At 44.1% G+C, this 20083-nt stretch overlaps 1 protein-coding gene across 1 annotated transcript in view; it reads left to right on the top strand.

Moving 5' to 3' along the window:
- dnah2 (dynein, axonemal, heavy chain 2) overlaps positions 1-20083 on the top strand; it is a 252152-nt gene that overhangs the window by 107046 nt on the left and 125023 nt on the right. The window lies entirely within an intron of this gene.

Here is a 20083-nt window from a genome sequence, read left to right as displayed (position 1 = left end):
GATACAGAAATAAACAGACAGGTGGGGAGGCAGATAGACAAATAGACAGGATACAGAAATAAACAGACAGGTGAGGAGGCAGATAGACAAATAGACAGGATACAGAAATAAACAGACCGGTGAGGAGCCAGATAGACAAATAGACAGGATACAGAAATAAACAGACAGGTGGGGAGCCAGATAGACAAATAGACAGGATACAGAAATAAACAGACAGGTGGGGAGGCAGATAGACAAATAGACAGGATACAGAAATAAACAGACAGGTGGGGAGGCAGATAGACAAATAGACAGGATACAGAAATAAACAGACAGGTGAGGAGGCAGATAGACAAATAGACAGGATACAGAAATAAACAGACCGGTGAGGAGCCAGATAGACAAATAGACAGGACACAGAAATAAACAGACAGGTGGGGAGCCAGATAGACAAATAGACAGGATACAGGGATACAGAAATAAACAGACAGGTGGGGAGGCAGATAGACAAATAGACAGGCTACAGAAATAAACAGACACGTGGGGAGGCAGATAGACAAATACACAGGATACAGGGGTACAGAAATAAACAGACAGGTTGGGGGGCAGATAGACAAATAGACAGGATACAGGGATACAGATATAAACAGACAGGTGAGGAGACAGATAGACAAATAGACAGGATACAGAAATAAACAGACAGGTGGGGAGGCAGATAGACAAATAGACAGGATACAGGGATACAGAAATAAACAGACAGGTGGGGAGGCAGATATAAACAGACAGGTGGGGAGCCAGATAGACAAATAGACAGGATACAGATATAAACAGACAGGTGGGGAGCCATATAGACAAATAGACAGGATACAGGGATACAGAAATAAACAGACAGGTGAGGGGACAGATAGACAAATAGACAGGATACAGAAATAAACTGACAGGTGGGGAGGCAGATAGACAAATAGACAGGATACAGATATAAACAGACAGATGGGGAGGCAGATAGACAAATAGACAGGAGACAGGGATACAGAAATAAACAGACAGGTGAGGAGACAGATAGACAAATAGACAGGATACAGAAATAAACTGACAGGTGGGGAGGCAGATAGACAAATAGACAGGATACAGAAATAAACTGACAGGTGGGGAGGCAGATATAAATAGACAGGGCGGGAGCCAGATAGACAAATAGACAGGATACTGATATAAACAGACAGGTGGGGAGCCAGATAGACAAATAGACAGGAAACAGGGATACAGAAATAAAGAGACAGGTGAGGAGACAGATAGACAAATAGACAGGATACAGAAATAAACAGACAGGTGGGTGAGGCAGATAGACAAATAGACAGGATACAGAAATAAACAGACAGGTGAGGAGGCAGATAGACAAATAGACAGGATACAGAAATAAACAGACCGGTGAGGAGCCAGATAGACAAATAGACAGGATACAGAAATAAACAGACAGGTGGGGAGCCAGATAGACAAATAGACAGGATACAGAAATAAACAGACAGGTGGGGAGGCAGATAGACAAATAGACAGGATACAGAAATAAACAGACATGTGGGGAGGCAGATAGACAAATAGACAGGATACAGAAATAAACAGACATGTGGGGAGGCAGATAGACAAATAGACAGGATACAGAAATAAACAGACAGGTGAGGAGGCAGATAGACAAATAGACAGGATACAGAAATAAACAGACCGGTGAGGAGCCAGATAGACAAATAGACAGGACACAGAAATAAACAGACAGGTGGGGAGCCAGATAGACAAATAGACAGGATACAGGGATACAGAAATAAACAGACAGGTGAGGAGACAGATAGTCAAATAGACAGGATACAGATATAAACAGACAGGTGGGGAGGCAGATAGACAAATAGACAGGATACAGGGATACAGAAATAAACAGACAGGTGAGGAGACAGATAGTAAATAGACAGAATACAGATATAAACAGACAGGTGGGGAGGCAGATATAAACAGACAGGTGGGGAGCCAGATAGACAAATAGACAGGATACAGATATAAACAGACAGGTGGGGAGCCATATAGACAAATAGACAGGATACAGAAATAAACAGACAGGTGAGGGGACAGATAGACAAATAGACAGGATACAGAAATAAACAGACAGGTGGGGAGGCAGATAGACAAATAGACAGGATACAGAAATAAACAGACAGGTGGGGAGCCAGATAGACAAATAGACAGGATACAGGGATACAGAAATAAACAGACAGGTGAGGAGGCAGATAGACAAATAGACAGCATACACAAATAAACAGACCGGTGAGGAGCCAGATAGACAAATAGACAGGATACAGGGTTGCAGAAATAAACAGACAGGTGAGGAGACAGATAGACAAATAGACAGGATACAGAAATAAACAGACAGGTGGGGAGGCAGATTGACAAATAGACAGGATACAGAAATAAACAGACAGGTGAGGAGACAGATAGACAAATAGACAGGATACAGGGTTGCAGAAATAAACAGACAGGTGAGGAGCCAGATAGACAAATAGACAGGATACAGAAATAAACAGACAGGTGGGGAGCCAGATAGACAAATAGACAGGATACAGAAATAAACAGACAGGTGGGGAGGCAGATAGACAAATAGACAGGATACAGAAATAAACAGACAGGTGGGGAGGCAGATAGACAAATAGACAGGATACAGAAATAAACAGACATGTGGGGAGGCAGATAGACAAATAGACAGGATACAGAAATAAACAGACAGGTGAGGAGGCAGATAGACAAATAGACAGGATACAGAAATAAACAGACCGGTGAGGAGCCAGATAGACAAATAGACAGGACACAGAAATAAACAGACAGGTGGGGAGCCAGATAGACAAATAGACAGGATACAGGGATACAGAAATAAACAGACAGGTGGGGAGGCAGATAGACAAATAGACAGGCTACAGAAATAAACAGACACGTGGGGAGGCAGATAGACAAATACACAGGATACAGGGATACTGAAATAAACAGACAGGTGAGGGGGGGGCAGATAGACAAATAGACAGGATACAGGGATACAGAAATAAACAGACAGGTGAGGAGACAGATAGACAGGATACAGAAATAAACAGACAGGTGGGGAGGCAGATAGTAAATAGACAGAATACAGATATAAACAGACAGGTGGGGAGGCAGATATAAACAGACAGGTGGGGAGCCAGATAGACAAATAGACAGGATACAGATATAAACAGACAGGTGGGGAGCCATATAGACAAATAGAGAGGATACAGGGATACAGAAATAAAGAGACAGGTGAGGAGACAGATAGACAAATAGACAGGATACAGAAATAAACTGACAGGTGGGGAGGCAGATAGACAAATAGACAGGATACAGAAATAAACTGACAGGTGGGGAGGCAGATATAAATAGACAGGGCGGGAGCCAGATAGACAAATAGACAGGATACTGATATAAACAGACAGGTGGGGAGCCAGATAGACAAATAGACAGGAAACAGGGATACAGAAATAAAGATACAGGTGAGGAGACAGATAGACAAATAGACAGGATACAGAAATAAACAGACAGGTGGGTGAGGCAGATAGACAAATAGACAGGATACAGAAATAAACAGACAGGGGAGGAGGCAGATAGACGAATAGACAGGATACAGAAATAAACAGACCGGTGAGGAGCCAGATAGACAAATAGACAGGATACAGAAATAAACAGACAGGTGGGGAGCCAGATAGACAAATAGACAGGATACAGAAATAAACAGACAGGTGGGGAGGCAGATAGACAAATAGACAGGATACAGAAATAAACAGACAGGTGGGGAGGCAGATAGACAAATAGACAGGATACAGAAATAAACAGACATGTGGGGAGGCAGATAGACAAATAGACAGGATACAGAAATAAACAGACAGGTGAGGAGGCAGATAGACAAATAGACAGGATACAGAAATAAACAGACCGGTGAGGAGCCAGATAGACAAATAGACAGGACACAGAAATAAACAGACAGGTGGGGAGCCAGATAGACAAATAGACAGGATACAGGGATACAGAAATAAACAGACAGGTGAGGAGACAGATAGTCAAATAGACAGGATACAGATATAAACAGACAGGTGGGGAGGCAGATAGACAAATAGACAGGATACAGGGATACAGAAATAAACAGACAGGTGGGGGGCAGATAGACAAATAGACAGGATACAGGGATACAGAAATAAACAGACAGGTGAGGAGACAGATAGTAAATAGACAGAATACAGATATAAACAGACAGGTGGGGAGGCAGATATAAACAGACATTTGGGGAGCCAGATAGACAAATAGACAGGATACAGATATAAACAGACAGGTGGGGAGCCATATAGACAAATAGACAGGATACAGAAATAAACAGACAGGTGAGGGGACAGATAGACAAATAGACAGGATACAGAAATAAACTGACAGGTGGGGAGGCAGATAGACAAATAGACAGGATACAGAAATAAACAGACAGGTGGGGAGCCAGATAGACAAATAGACAGGATACAGGGATACAGAAATAAACAGACAGGTGAGGAGACAGATAGACAAATAGACAGGATACAGAAATAAACAGACAGGTGGGGAGGCAGATAGACAAATAGACAGGATACAGAAATAAACAGACAGGTGAGGAGGCAGATAGACAAATAGACAGGATACAGAAATAAACAGACCGGTGAGGAGCCAGATAGACAAATAGACAGGATACAGAAATAAACAGACAGGTGGGGAGGCAGATAGACTAATAGACAGGATACAGAAATAAACTGACAGGTGGGGAGGCAGATATAAATAGACAGGGCGGGAGCCAGATAGACAAATAGACAGGATACTGATATAAACAGACAGGTGGGGAGCCAGATAGACAAATAGACAGGAAACAGGGATACAGAAATAAAGAGACAGGTGAGGAGACAGATAGACAAATAGACAGGATACAGAAATAAACAGACAGGTGGGGAGGCAGATAGACAAATAGACAGGATACAGAAATAAACAGACAGGTGAGGAGGCAGATAGACAAATAGACAGGATACAGAAATAAACAGACAGGTGAGGAGCCAGATAGACAAATAGACAGGATACAGAAATAAACAGACATGTGGGGAGCCAGATAGACAAATAGACAGGATACAGGGATACAGAAATAAACAGACAGGTGAGGAGACAGATAGTCAAATAGACAGGATACAGATATAAACAGACAGGTGGGGAGGCAGATAGACAAATACACAGGATACAGGGATACAGAAATAAACAGACAGGTGAGGAGACAGATAGTAAATAGACAGAATACAGATATAAACAGACAGGTGGGGAGGCAGATATAAACAGACATGTGGGGAGCCAGATAGACAAACAGACAGGATACGGGGATACAGAAATAAACAGACAGGTGAGGAGGCAGATAGACAAATAGACAGGATACAGAAATAAACAGACAGGTGGGGAGACAGATAGACAAATAGACAGGCTACAGAAATAAACAGACAGGTGGGGAGGCAGATAGACAAATAGACAGGATACAGAAATAAACAGACAGGTGAGGAGGCAGATAGACAAATAGACAGGATACAGAAATAAACAGACCGGTGAGGAGCCAGATAGACAAATAGACAGGATACAGAAATAAACAGACAGGTGGGGAGGCAGATAGACAAATAGACAGGATACAGAAATAAACAGACAGGTGGGGAGGCAGATAGACAAATAGACAGGATACAGAAATAAACAGACATGTGGGGAGGCAGATAGACAAATAGACAGGATACAGAAATAAACAGACAGGTGAGGAGGCAGATAGACAAATAGACAGGATACAGAAATAAACAGACCGGTGAGGAGCCAGATAGACAAATAGACAGGATACAGAAATAAACAGACAGGTGGGGAGCCAGATAGACAAATAGACAGGATACAGAAATAAACAGACAGGTGGGGAGGCAGATAGACAAATAGACAGGATACAGGGATACAGAAATAAACAGACAGGTGGTGGGGGGCAGATAGACAAATAGACAGGATACAGGGATACAGAAATAAACAGACAGGTGGGGAGCCAGATAGACAAATAGACAGGATACAGGGATACAGAAATAAACAGACAGGTGAGGAGACAAATAGACAGGATACAGATATAAACAGACAGGTGGGGAGGCAGATAGACAAATAGACAGGATACAGATATAAACAGACAGGTGAGGAGACAGATAGACAAATAGACAGGATACAGAAATAAACAGACATGTGGGGAGCCAGATAGACAAATAGACAGGATACGGGGATACAGAAATAAACAGACAGGTGAGGAGGCAGATAGACAAATAGACAGGATACAGAAATAAACAGACCGGTGAGGAGCCAGATAGACAAATAGACAAGATACAGAAATAAACAGACAGGTGGGGAGCCAGATAGACAAATAGACAGGATACAGGGATACAGAAATAAACAGACAGGTGAGGAGACAGATAGACAAATAGACAGGATACAGAAATAAACAGACAGGTGGGGAGCCAGATAGACAAATAGACAGGCTACAGAAATAAACAGACACGTGGGGGAGGCAGATAGACAAATAAACAGGATACAGAAATAAACAGACACGTGGGGAGGCAGATAGACAAATACACAGGATACAGGGATACAGAAATAAACAGACAGGTGGGGGGGCAGATAGACAAATAGACATTATACAGGGATACAGAAATAAACAGACAGGTGAGGAGACAGATAGACAAATAGACAGGATACAGAAATAAACAGACAGGTGGGGAGGCAGATAGTAAATAGACAGAATACAGATATAAACAGACAGGTGGGGAGGCAGATATAAACAGACAGGTGGGGAGCCAGATAGACAAATAGACAGGATACAGAAATAAACTGACAGGTGGGGAGGCAGATATAAATAGACAGGGCGGGAGCCAGATAGACAAATAGACAGGATACTGATATAAACAGACAGGTGGGGAGCCAGATAGACAAATAGACAGGATACAGGGATACAGAAATAAACAGACAGGTGAGGAGACAGATAGACAAATAGACAGGATACAGAAATAAACAGACAGGTGGGGAGGCAGATAGACAAATAGACAGGATACAGAAATAAACAGACAGCTGAGGAGGCAGATAGACAAATAGACAGGATACAGAAATAAACAGACAGGTGGGGAGGCAGATAGACAAATAGACAGGATACAGAAATAAACAGACAGGTGAGGAGGCAGATAGACAAATAGACAGGATACAGAAATAAACAGACCGGTGAGGAGCCAGATAGACAAATAGACAGGATACAGAAATAAACAGACCGGTGAGGAGCCAGATAGACAAATAGACAGGACACAGAAATAAACAGACAGGTGGGGAGCCAGATAGACAAATAGACAGGATACAGGGATACAGAAATAAACAGACAGGTGAGGAGACAGATAGTCAAATAGACAGGATACAGATATAAACAGACAGATGGGGGCCAGATAGACAAACGGACAGGATACAGATATAAACAGACAGGTGGGGAGCCAGATAGACATATAGACAGGATACAGGGATACAGAAATAAACAGACAGGTGAGGAGACAGATAGACAAATAGACAGGATACAGAAATAAACAGACAGGTGGGGAGGCAGATAGACAAATAGACAGGATACAGATATAAACAGACAGGTGGGGAGGCAGATAGACAAATAGACAGGATACAGATATAAACAGACAGGTGGGGAGCCAGATAGACAAATAGACAGGATACAGATATAAACAGACCGGTGAGGAGCCAGATAGACAAATAGACAGGATACAGGGATACAGAAATAAACAGACAGGTGAGGAGGCAGATAGACAAATAGACAGGATACAGAAATAAACAGACCGGTGAGGAGCCAGATAGACAAATAGACAGGATACAGAAATAAACAGACAGGTGGGGAGCCAGATAGACAAATAGACAGGATACAGAAATAAACAGACATGTGGGGAGTCAGATAGACAAATAGACAGGATACAGAAATAAACAGACAGGTGGGGAGGCAGATAGACAAATAGACAGGATACAGGGATACAGAAATAAACAGACAGGTGGGGGGGGGCAGATAGACAAATAGACAGGATACAGGGATACAGAAATAAACAGACAGGTGGGGAGCCAGATAGACAAATAGACAGGATACAGGGATACAGAAATAAACAGACAGGTGAGGAGGCAGATAGACAAATAGACAGCATACACAAATAAACAGACAGGTGAGGAGACAGATAGACAAATAGACAGGATACAGAAATAAACAGACAGGTGGGGAGGCAGATTGACAAATAGACAGGATACAGAAATAAACAGACAGGTGAGGAGACAGATAGACAAATAGACAGGATACAGGGTTGCAGAAATAAACAGACAGGTGAGGAGACAGATAGACAAATAGACAGGATACAGATATAAACAGACAGGTGGGGAGCCAGATAGACAAATAGACAGGATACAGATATAAACAGACAGGTGGGGAGCCATATAGACAAATAGACAGGATACAGGGATACAGAAATAAATAGACAGGTGAGGAGACAGATAGACAAATAGACAGGATACAGAAATAAACAGACAGGTGGGGAGGCAGATAGACACATAGACAGGATACAGAAATAAACAGACAGCTGAGGAGGCAGATAGACCAATAGACAGGATACAGAAATAAACAGACAGGTGGGGAGGCAGATAGACAAATAGACAGGATACAGAAATAAACAGACAGGTGAGGAGGCAGATAGACAAATAGACAGGATACAGAAATAAACAGACAGGTGGGGAGGCAGATAGACAAATAGACAGGATACAGAAATAAACAGACAGGTGGGGAGGCAGATAGACAAATAGACAGGATACAGAAATAAACAGACAGGTGAGGAGGCAGATAGACAAATAGACAGGATACAGAAATAAACAGACAGGTGGGGAGGCAGATAGACAAATAGACAGGATACAGAAATAAACAGACAGGTGGGGAGGCAGATAGACAAATAGACAGGATACAGATATAAACAGACCGGTGAGGAGCCAGATAGACAAATAGACAGGATACAGGGATACAGAAATAAACAGACAGGTGAGGAGGCAGATAGACAAATAGACAGGATACAGAAATAAACAGACAGGTGGGGAGCCAGATAGACAAATATACAGGATACAGGGATACAGAAATAAACAGACAGGTGAGGAGGCAGATAGACAAATAGACAGGATACAGAAATAAACAGACAGGTGGGGAGGCAGATAGACAAATAGACAGGATACAGGGATACAGATATAAACAGACAGGTGGGGAGGCAGATAGACAAATAGACAGGATACAGAAATAAACAGACAGGTGGGGAGGCAGAAGTGGATGAGCAAAATAAAAAGATAGTGAGAAAGAAGTGAAGGGAGCTTAAAGAGGTCCTTCTCTCTCTCTTTCTCTCTCTTCCTCCTCACATGCCAATCTCTCTATTTATAGGCTCCCAGTTACACACCTGTTTTCTGTAGCAGAGGATGACAACGTGGGCGTGGTGTTTCCGTTTCTCTTTTCTGTTTTCTATCCCTCCTTCCCAAATCTGTTGTACACACACACACACACACACACACACACACACACACACACGCACGCACCGGACAAACACACACACACACAAAATCAGGCCCAGCATTTTTCTGCCTCGTCATCCCAGTCATACCTAGACTAAAGTAGGAGGGGAGAAGGAGGGGAGTAGGAGAGGAGGAGGGGAGTAGAAGAGGAGTAGGAGAGGAGGGGAGTAGGAGAAGAGTAGGAGAGGGGGAGGAGGAGAGGAGTAGTAGAGGAGGTGGAGGGGAGTAGGGGAGGGGAGTAGGAGAGGAGTAGGAGAGGGGGAGGAGAGGAGTAGGAGAGTAGGAGAGGAGGAGGAGGGGGAGTAGGAGAGGGGAGGAGGAGGAGTAGGAGAGGGGGGGAGGATGAGGAGGAGGGAGGATTAGGAGGGGAGGATTAGGAGAGGAGTAGGAGAGGGGGAGGAATAGGAGAGGGTTAGGGGAGGAGGAGTAGGAGAGGATTAGGAGGGGACGATTAGGAGAGGAGTGGGAGAGGGGGAGTAGGAGAGGAGTAGGAGAGGGTTAGGGGAGGAGGAGGAGGAGTAGGAGAGGATTAGGAGAGGGGGAGGAGAATGAGTTGGAGAGGAGTAGGGGGAGTAAGAGAGGAGTAGGAGTGGGGGGAGGAGTAGGAGAGGGGTAGGAGAGGGGAGGAGTAGGAGAGGAGGAGGGGAGGAGTAGGAGAGGATTAGGAGAGGAGTAGGAGAGGGGAGGAGTAGGAGAGGATTAGGAGAGGAGTAGGAGAGGGGAGGAGGAGGAGAGGAGTAGGGACATGTGATGGGGTTCTTTTATTCTCTCCGGGGGAATCTTAGATCACTCTTCAGAATATATCCATCTTTTCCAGGATTTACCCGTCCACCCCTCCTCCAAATACAAATACTGAGCCTTTTGTATTCAGAGCTAGCCGACCTATCATATCCAATGTGGGGGACTAAATCAATTCCAAATTATTGTGCCTCTCAATAACTGATGGCAATGTCTTGCCAGGGGAAGAGATGATTGATGATGATGCTATGGACAGTATGAGTAAGATGTGGGGAGACACACACACATACACACACTGCCAAAGCGAACAATGTGGATGTGGCCGCCCTGGTAAGAGCACACACACACACACACACACACACACACACACACACAGTCTGGCTGACATTGGTTATAGGAGGGTTAACGCGTGTTATGGCCCAGTCCCTGAGGAAAGAGGACGTGTGTAGGGGCCTCCTCTGCCAGTGCTGTTGAGGCTGCACAGCATTGTGCTGCTGTGTGTGTGTGTGCTGCTCTGTGCTCTGGCTATAATAACAGGAAGACAGGACACACTGTGCACGGCGGAGCACAAATCACCTGTAATTACCACCCACCCATCTCTCACTGGCCCCAGACCGGTTGCCATGAATACACATGAATACACATCCTTCAGTTGCATACACACAGACTCTCATGGACACACACACACCTCACACTATGTACTCGGTCACGCAAACTAAAATCAAAAACACTATCACACTCATACAGTATATAATTGCATCTACACTGTGGTCCGTACTCCACTACACAAGAACACACACATTAAAACATAGCACACAGTGCACTACACCCGCCCACGCCAGAGAAAGGCAGTCACACACACTCACACGCCCTTTTGTTCTGTTTGAATGTACACTCCCCAACCTGCACTCCCCGTCACACAGTCCCATGTGCACTTGATAGCTGAGGATAGTAGTTACAGTGAGCTATGTTCCCTTTCTGTGTTGTTCTGTTATTGCATTACAAGCCCCCTATCTATCTATCTATCTATCTATCTATCTCTATCTCTCTCTCTCTCTCTCTCTCTCTCTCTCTCTCTCTCTCTCTCTCTCTCTCTCTCTCTCTCTCTCTCTCTCTCTCTCTCTCTCTCTCTCTCTCTCTCTCTCTCTCTCTCTCTCTCTCTCTCTCTCTCTCTCTCTCTCTCTCTCTCTCTCTCTCTCTCTCTCTCATACATAGTCCCCCACACACACCACTCTCCAGCCTCCCCTCTGTGTAATTTAGTGCTCACACTGTTTACTCTGCAATGCCGCACAAGACCTCTGAAAATGATTTCAGCCCAGGTCTACCCTCTCTCCAAATGATGGCCATTGATTTGTGTCTTTATGATGTCTTTAGTGCAAAGTGCTCCCCCATCTGGCTCGCACAGCCCAACACTGCCACCCAGTGCTTAGCCCATACGCCATAAGGAGTGTGTGTGAGGGCGTGTGTGTGTGTGCATAACTGTGTGTGTGTGTATGTGAGAGAGAGAGCCACTCTCCTGGATTTCATTACCTTGGGCAGATCTTGGCTGACTGCTGGAGAATGCAGGAATGCCTTGGCCATCTGCTGCAGATTAGAGTTAGACCTCCAGCCCAAATCAATTAGCATCCCCGGCCAGCTACGCTGATCGGCCAGGGAGGGGGGAAAGGCTAGGAGGCGAACACTACGTTAAGGCACCATCAGTCAGCTAGGGAGGCTACGCTAAAGCTAGCACTACAAAAGCTTGGTTACGCTAGGCTAACGCTAAGGCACAGGGAGTCAACTGTGGATGGGGAAAAGACTAAGAGGCTAGTCTACGCTAGGGCTGCACCAGAGTCAGTCGATCACTGCCTGCCCTGCAGTAAACATTGGGTGTGGGGGAAAAGGCAGGGATATGGAGTTCATTGCTCCATGAGAAACCCTTCATAGTTTCAATCCAGTGGAGAGGAAGGGGTGCGGGTGGGGGGGCAATGAAAGAGGCCTAGGGTTGCTAGACACACAAACAAGCATTCAATCAAACATACACACACGCACACACACACATGCAGTGCAGATACACATGCATGCTCACTCAGGTAAATGCACAAAACTCATGTACAGTAGAGATAATAAGATACACACTCGTATTCACAAGGTGTCTTAGATTCAGACAAATACAGTTGGCTTCACAGAGACATAAAACACAAAGAACTCACTGTTGTTTCCAGATATGGTCCCAATTATCTAACTGAGGGCAGCCTGGCATTTTTGGAGATCATAGTGTGAGTGCCTGTGTTTCTGTATTCTGTGTGTGTTGGGTCTCAGAGGAGGTCCTCAGTAATACAGTCGATGCAGGAGACTTCTGTCAGCTCCCTCTGCTTGTCTCTCACCTGTTCCTCCTGCCATGTTTCTTTTAGTGTGAGGACAGATTTTTTTACTTGTCCCCCCCATTGTAAGACGCAAGGAACCATTTTACAAAACAAAACAAAAAACTGAACATAGAGAATCAGACAAAGATGTAGGCTACACTCTGCCTGTTGTCTTCTTTGCATATTCAAGCCTGTCTCCTGGAGGATCATTGGCCACCCTTGGTAATCTATAAAATATTGGAGCATTGCAATTTGGACCAAATACGTTTTATGCTTTTATAAAATAATTCGCTCCAGGGCTCAAAATTAAGGTCGTCCCGTCATCCCGGGGACGATAAAAAATCTGACTCTGGTACAGTTCTGGGATGACAGATCCAAAATTCATACAACCACTGTACATACATTTTTTTTTTTACCCCAATGAGGCTGATGGAACAGATCCGACCGTTTAGCTTAAAATGTTGATCAAGTTTTATTTCAACAATGAGCACAAGAATGTTACAAAATGCAATTAGCAGGAAAACAGTTCTCAAAAGCTCATTGCTTTTTCAACCACTCCACAAATTTCTTGTTAACAAACTATAGTTTTGGCAAGTCGGTTAGGACATCTACCTTGTGCATGACACAAGTTATGTTTCCAACAATTGTTTTCAGACAGATTATTTCACTTATAATTCACTGTATCACAATTCCAGTGGATCAGAAGTTTACATACACTAAGTTGACTGTGCCTTTAAACAGCTTGGAAAATTCCAGAAAATTATGTCATGGCTTTAGAATCTTCTGATAGGCTAATTGACATCATTTGAGTCAATTAGAGGTGTACCTGTGGATGTATTTCAAGGCCTATCTTCAAACTCAATGCCTCTTTGCTTGACATCATGGGAAAATCAAAAGAAATCAGCCAAGATCCCAGAAAAAAATTGTAGACCTCCACAAGCCTGGTTCATCCTTGGGAGCAATTTCCAAATGCCTGAAGGTACCACGTTCATCTGTACAAACAATAGTATGCAAGTATAAACACCATGGGACCACGCAGCCGTCATACCACTCAGGAAGGAGACGCGTTCTGTCTCCTAGAGGTGAATGTACTTTGGTGCGAAAAGTGCAAATCAATCCCAGAACAACAGCAAAGGACCTTGTGAAGATGCTGGAGGAAACAGGTACAGAAGTATCTATATCCACAGTAAAACGAGTCCTATATCGACATAACCTGAAAGGCCGCTCAGCAAGGAACTGCCATAAGAAAAGCCAGACTACGGTTTGCAATTGCACATGGGGACAAAGATTGTGCTTTTTGGAGAAATGTCCTCTGGTCTGATGAAACAAAAATAGAACTGTTTGGCCATAATGACCATCGTTATGTTTGGAGGATAAAGGCGGGAGGCTTGCAAGCTGAAGAACACCATCCCAACCGTGAAGCACGGGGTTGGCAGCATCATGTTGCGGGGGTGCTATGCTGCAGGAGGGACTGGTGCACTTCACAAAATAAATGGCATCATGAGGTAGGAAAATTATGTGGATTTATTGAAGCAACATCTCAAGACATCAGTCAGGAAGTTAAAGTTAAACCTCAAGCATACTTCCAAGCAAAATGGCTTAAGGTCAAGAAAGTCAAGGTATTGGAGTGGCCGTCACAAAGCCCTGACCTCAATCCTATAGAACATTTGTGTGTAGAACTGAAAAAGCATGTGCGAGCAAGGAGGCCTACAAACCTGTCTGAGTTACACCAGCTCTGTCAGGAGGAATGGGCCAAAATTCACCCAACTTATTGTGGGAAGCTTGTGGAAGGCTACCCAAAACATTTGACCCAAGTTAAACAATTTAAAGGCAAAGCTACCAAATACTAATTGAGTTTATGTAAACTTCTGACCCACTGGGAATGTGATGAATGAAATAAAAGCTGAAATAAATTATTCTCTCCTGATTTTCTGACATTTCACATTCTGAAAATAAAGTGGTGATCTTAACTGACCTAGGACAGGGAATTTTTATTAGGATTAAATGTCAGGAATTGTGAAAAACTGAGTTTAAATGTATTTGACTAAGGTGTATGTAAACTTTCGACTTCAACAGTAGATAATGAGCATAGAGAAGAAAAATACATGTTTAGAACTGATAATTGATCACATGGTGCTAGATTGAATTAAATTAATTGATTATTGAATGTTATAATGGACACTGATTTGTAGAACCAAAACGTACACAGGCTCTGCTCAACAAACTTGAACTCAAGAACAAATTGTTTTGGGGGATGCAGTTCGAGAACGATATTGTGCTTATCACCTTTCACGGCAGTAAAGAAATAATCATTTTTCTTTGCCTAGCAATAAACAAATGTACGTTGTTTTTTAAGCACACGACACACGTTTACACGTCTGCGGGTTTACTGACTCAAATGAAAGAAATTAGTTGAAAGAGTTGCCGTTTTGACTGAATGAGTCGATAAAAAGAGACAAGCTTCCCATGTTTGGCTACATTTTCTGCCGCCTCCCTCATGTGAGCATAGGTTTGGACATGAGGCTGTAACCAGTATGCATATCACATACACTTTGACATGTCGGCTTTTTTAAATTTAAGTTAATGAAAAATAGATTTGAATATTATTCCAATGTTGGCCTCTCTGATCCAATTCTGATCGGACTAATTGTTTGATATTGGGATTGTTGTGGGATTATTCTTTTTTTAGATGTCCATTCAGACAACACAACAGAGCCAATTTTGTTTTTTTGTCGAGCCCTGCACACACACACACACACATCACCAACAGATATTCCACAGCCTTCATGTGAAATATCATCAAAGCAAAATGCACACACACGTATACAATAGCTACAGTAAACAGCAGTAATGGCTATTCGCCTGTCTGTACAGTAATCACACACACACACACACACACACACACACACACACACACACACACACACACACACACACACACACACACACACACACACACACACCTCCCCACAGGTCTGTCTCTGGGCTCCATTCAGCCATTCAGGCAGGCAGCTCTCTGGGCACTAGCCCTGAGCTCGGATCTTTTTTATTTATTTTATTTCACCTTTATTTAACCAGGTAGGCTAGTTGAGAACAAGTTCTCATTTACAACTGCGACCTGGCCAAGATAAAGCATAGCAGTGTGAGCAGACAACACAGAGTTACACATGGAATAAACAAATTAACAAGTCAATAACACAGTAGAAAACAAAGGGGGAGTCTATATACAATGTACAATGTGTGCAAAAGGAATGAGGAGGTAGACGAATAGTTACAATTTTGCAGATTAACACTGGAGTGATATATGATCAGATGGTCATGTACAGGTAGAGATATTGGTGTGCAAAAGAGCAGAAAAGTAAATAAATAAAAACAGTATGGGGATGAGGTAGGTGAAAATGGGTGGGCTATTTACCAATAGACTATGTACAGCTGCAGCGATCGGTTAGCTGCTCAGATAGCTGATGTTTGAAGTTGGTGAGGGAGATAAAAGTCTCCAACTTCAGCGATTTTTGCAATTCGTTCCAGTCACAGGCAGCAGAGTACTGGAACGAAAGGCGGCCAAATGAGGTGTTGGCTTTAGGGATGATCAGTGAGATACACCTGCTGGAGCGCGTGCTACGGATGGGTGTTGCCATCGTGACCAGTGAACTGAGATAAGGCGGAGCTTTACCTAGCATGGACTTGTAGATGACCTGGAGCCAGTGGGTCTGGCGACGAATATGTAGCGAGGGCCAGCCGACTAGAGCATACAAGTCGCAGTGGTGGGTGGTATAAGGTGCTTTAGTGACAAAACGGATGGCACTGTGATATACTGCATCCAGTTTGCTGAGTAGAGTGTTGGAAGCCATTTTGTAGATGACATCGCCGAAGTCGAGGATTGGTAGGATAGTCAGTTTTACTAGGGTAAGCTTGGCGGCGTGAGTGAAGGAGGCTTTGTTGCGGAATAGAAAGCCGACTCTTGATTTGATTTTTGATTGGAGGTGTTTGATATGAGTCTGGAAGGAGAGTTTGCAGTCTAGCCAGACACCTAGGTACTTATAGATGTCCACATATTCAAGGTCGGAACCATCCAGGGTGGTGATGCTAGTCGGGCATGCGGGTGCAGGCAGCGATCGGTTGAAAAGCATGCATTTGGTTTTACTAGCGTTTAAGAGGAGTTGGAGGCCACGGAAGGAGTGTTGTATGGCATTGAAGCTTGTTTGGAGGTTAGATAGCACAGTGTCCAATGACGGGCCGAAAGTATATAGAATGGTGTCGTCTGCGTAGAGGTGGATCAGGGAATCGCCCGCAGCAAGAGCAACATCATTGATATACACAGAGAAAAGAGTCGGCCCGAGAATTGAACCCTGTGGTACCCCCATAGAGACTGCCAGAGGACCGGACAGCATGCCCTCCGATTTGACACACTGAACTCTGTCTGCAAAGTAATTGGTGAACCAGGCAAGGCAGTCATCCGAAAAACCGAGGCTACTGAGTCTGCCGATGAGAATATGGTGATTGACAGAGTCGAAAGCCTTGGCAAGGTCGATGAAGACGGCTGCACAGTACTGTCTTTTATCGATGGCGGTTATGATATCGTTTAGTACCTTGAGTGTGGCTGAGGTGCACCCGTGACCGGCTCGGAAGCCAGATTGCACAGCGGAGAAGGTACGGTGGGATTCGAGATGGTCAGTGACCTGTTTGTTGACTTGGCTTTCGAAGACCTTAGATAGGCAGGGCAGGATGGATATAGGTCTGTAACAGTTTGGGTCCAGGGTGTCTCCCCCTTTGAAGAGGGGGATGACTGCGGCAGCTTTCCAATCCTTGGGGATCTCAGACGATATGAAAGAGAGGTTGAACAGGCTGGTAATAGGGGTTGCGACAATGGCGGCGGATAGTTTCAGCATTCCTTCTCTAGCTCTGCTGGATAACACCAGATCCTTCAGCATGTATTATGTGTGTGGCTGGTGTGTGTGTTTGTGTGTGTGTGTGTGTGTGTGTTTGTGTTTGTGTGTGGCGGATGGATGGATCAAGTGAAGCATATGTGCAGAGTGTGGCGAGAGTGTGGCGAGTGTTGTTGGTAAGTGAGTTTGTGGTCAGCGTATATTGCATCAGCAGTCGATGGAGACATAGTGATGTGTGTGTGTCGGCTCAGTGTGCGTGTTTTTGTGCGTGTCATGCGTTTGCTTGTCTATGTATTGTTTTGGATCAGTTGACAGTTGTATGACTGTACATGATGAGTTAGTGTGTGTGTGGGTGTGGCATTACAAGCAGAGCAGAGTGAACATAGGGTCTTGAATGTGTAAGTGGTAGCATGGGCCAACATCCTTGTGAAACGCTTTCGACACCTTGTAGAGCCCGTGCCCTGCCGATTTGAGGGGGGCGACAAATGAGGTGTTCCTAATCTTAGTGTACATTATGGAGAGTGTGTGATTAGTCACTAACAGTGTGTACCTGTGCTTTGAGTGATTGTGTGTGTGTGTGCATTTAAGCATTGTGTGTGTGCGCTCTGAGCTGTGTGTGTCCCTAGCTGATGGAGCGTGCGGATAACCTGGCCTCCTCCTTACATTGCCCTTCCCTCAATAACCCATATCTCTCTCTCTCTCTCTCTCTCTCTCTCTCTCTCTCTCTCTCTTTTTCTTTCTCTCTCTCTCTCTCTCTCATTTAGAACACTATTTGAATCCTATCCTATCTCTCCCACCTAATGTGGGGAAACAACAGGTAGGCTATGCTGACAACCCCCAAACCACCCAGTCTGGTATTGTAGGTAGTTGAACCTGTAGTTCCCGTGGTGACGGGACTCAGTGTGAATACATTAAGGCCCTCTCTCTCCTCTCCTCTCCTCTCTGCATGGCCCTGTCTCTCTCTGCACCACAGTCCTTGAGAACTCAAATTGACATTGGAGGACTGGTTATTAATACGTGGACAACAGTGATATGGGCGCGCTTGTGTACCGCTGTGTGTGTGTGTGTCTAATACACAGTGTGCTCAGAATACACCACGTCTGATGAAATGAAAGAATAGTTGCCTCTCTGCACACCTGCTGAAGTCATGATCTCTGTGTGTGTGTGTGTGTGTGTGTGTGTGTGTGTGTGTGTGTGTGTGTGTGTGTGTGTGTGTGTGTGTGTGTGTGTGTGTGTGTGTATCAGCCGTGCCTTTATGTGTGTATTACTGCTTTTGAGGGTTTGCAGGTGTGTGTACGTGTGTGTATCTGCCTGTTTGTGTCTGTGTGTGTATGCGTCAGGTGTCACCCACCGCGTCTGATCCCCGCAGAAGGCCGTTGGCATGGCGACGGCTGCAGTGCCGCACGAGGCTGCTGCCATGGTTACCAGGCACGCTAGGGGGGTGTGGGGCGGAGACCACAGCTTCTTACTTTGTCCCCTTTATTTCTGTTTCTGAGAGCTCTGGTTACCTCGGCCCCCCTCTTCAACTCCAACCTCCCCCATCATACCCTCCTCAGTCCCTCAGCTCCTCACCACTCTGTTTTCTTTGTTATAATATTTTAGAGAGGTTCAGCTAGTGAGGTAGAGGAAAGGTCTGTTCTGCTGTTGTGAGGGCTGTTCCCTGCCTTACCTACCTGCACCTCAACCACCCACTCCACCGTCCCTCAGCCCCTCACTGTGTTCTTTCTTAGGTGTAGAGAGAACGTGTGTGTGTGTGTGTGTGTGTGTGTGTGTGTGTGTGTGTGTGTGTGTGTGTGTGTGTGTGTGTGTGAGATAGCTGTTCAGAGTACAGTAGCTACACAGCACTGTTATATCCCTACTCAGACTGGAGACTCAGAAACAGACTGGAGGACAGAAACATATTCTATCTTGTAATATGTGTTTGAATAAACGTGATATGTATGCACGTATAGTATGTTTGAATAAACGTGATATGTATGCACGTATAGTATGTTTGAATAAACGTGATATGTATGCACGTATAGTATGTTTGAATAAACGTGATATGTATGCACGTATAGTATGTTTGAATAAACGTGATATGTATGCACGTATAGTATGTTTGAATAAACGTGATATGTATGCACGTATAGTATGTTTGAATAAACGTGATATGTATGCACGTATAGTATGTTTGAATAAACGTGATATGTATGCACGTATAGTATGTTTGAATAAACGTGATATGTATGCACGTATAGTATGTTTGAATAAACGTGATATGTATGCACGTATAGTATGTTTGAATAAACGTGATATGTATGCACGTATAGTATGTTTGAATAAACGTGATATGTATGCACGTATAGTATGTTTGAATAAACGTGATATGTATGCACGTATAGTATGTTTGAATAAACGTGATATGTATGCACGTATAGTATGTTTGAATAAACGTGATATGTATGCACGTATAGTATGTTTGAATAA

The sequence above is a fragment of the Oncorhynchus tshawytscha genome, linkage group LG09 (assembly GCF_018296145.1).
Source record: "Oncorhynchus tshawytscha isolate Ot180627B linkage group LG09, Otsh_v2.0, whole genome shotgun sequence".
In the NCBI taxonomy this organism is placed as follows: Eukaryota; Metazoa; Chordata; class Actinopteri; order Salmoniformes; family Salmonidae; genus Oncorhynchus; species Oncorhynchus tshawytscha.
Note: the sequence above shows the minus strand (reverse complement) of the source record. Positions and strands in the feature narration are given on the sequence as shown.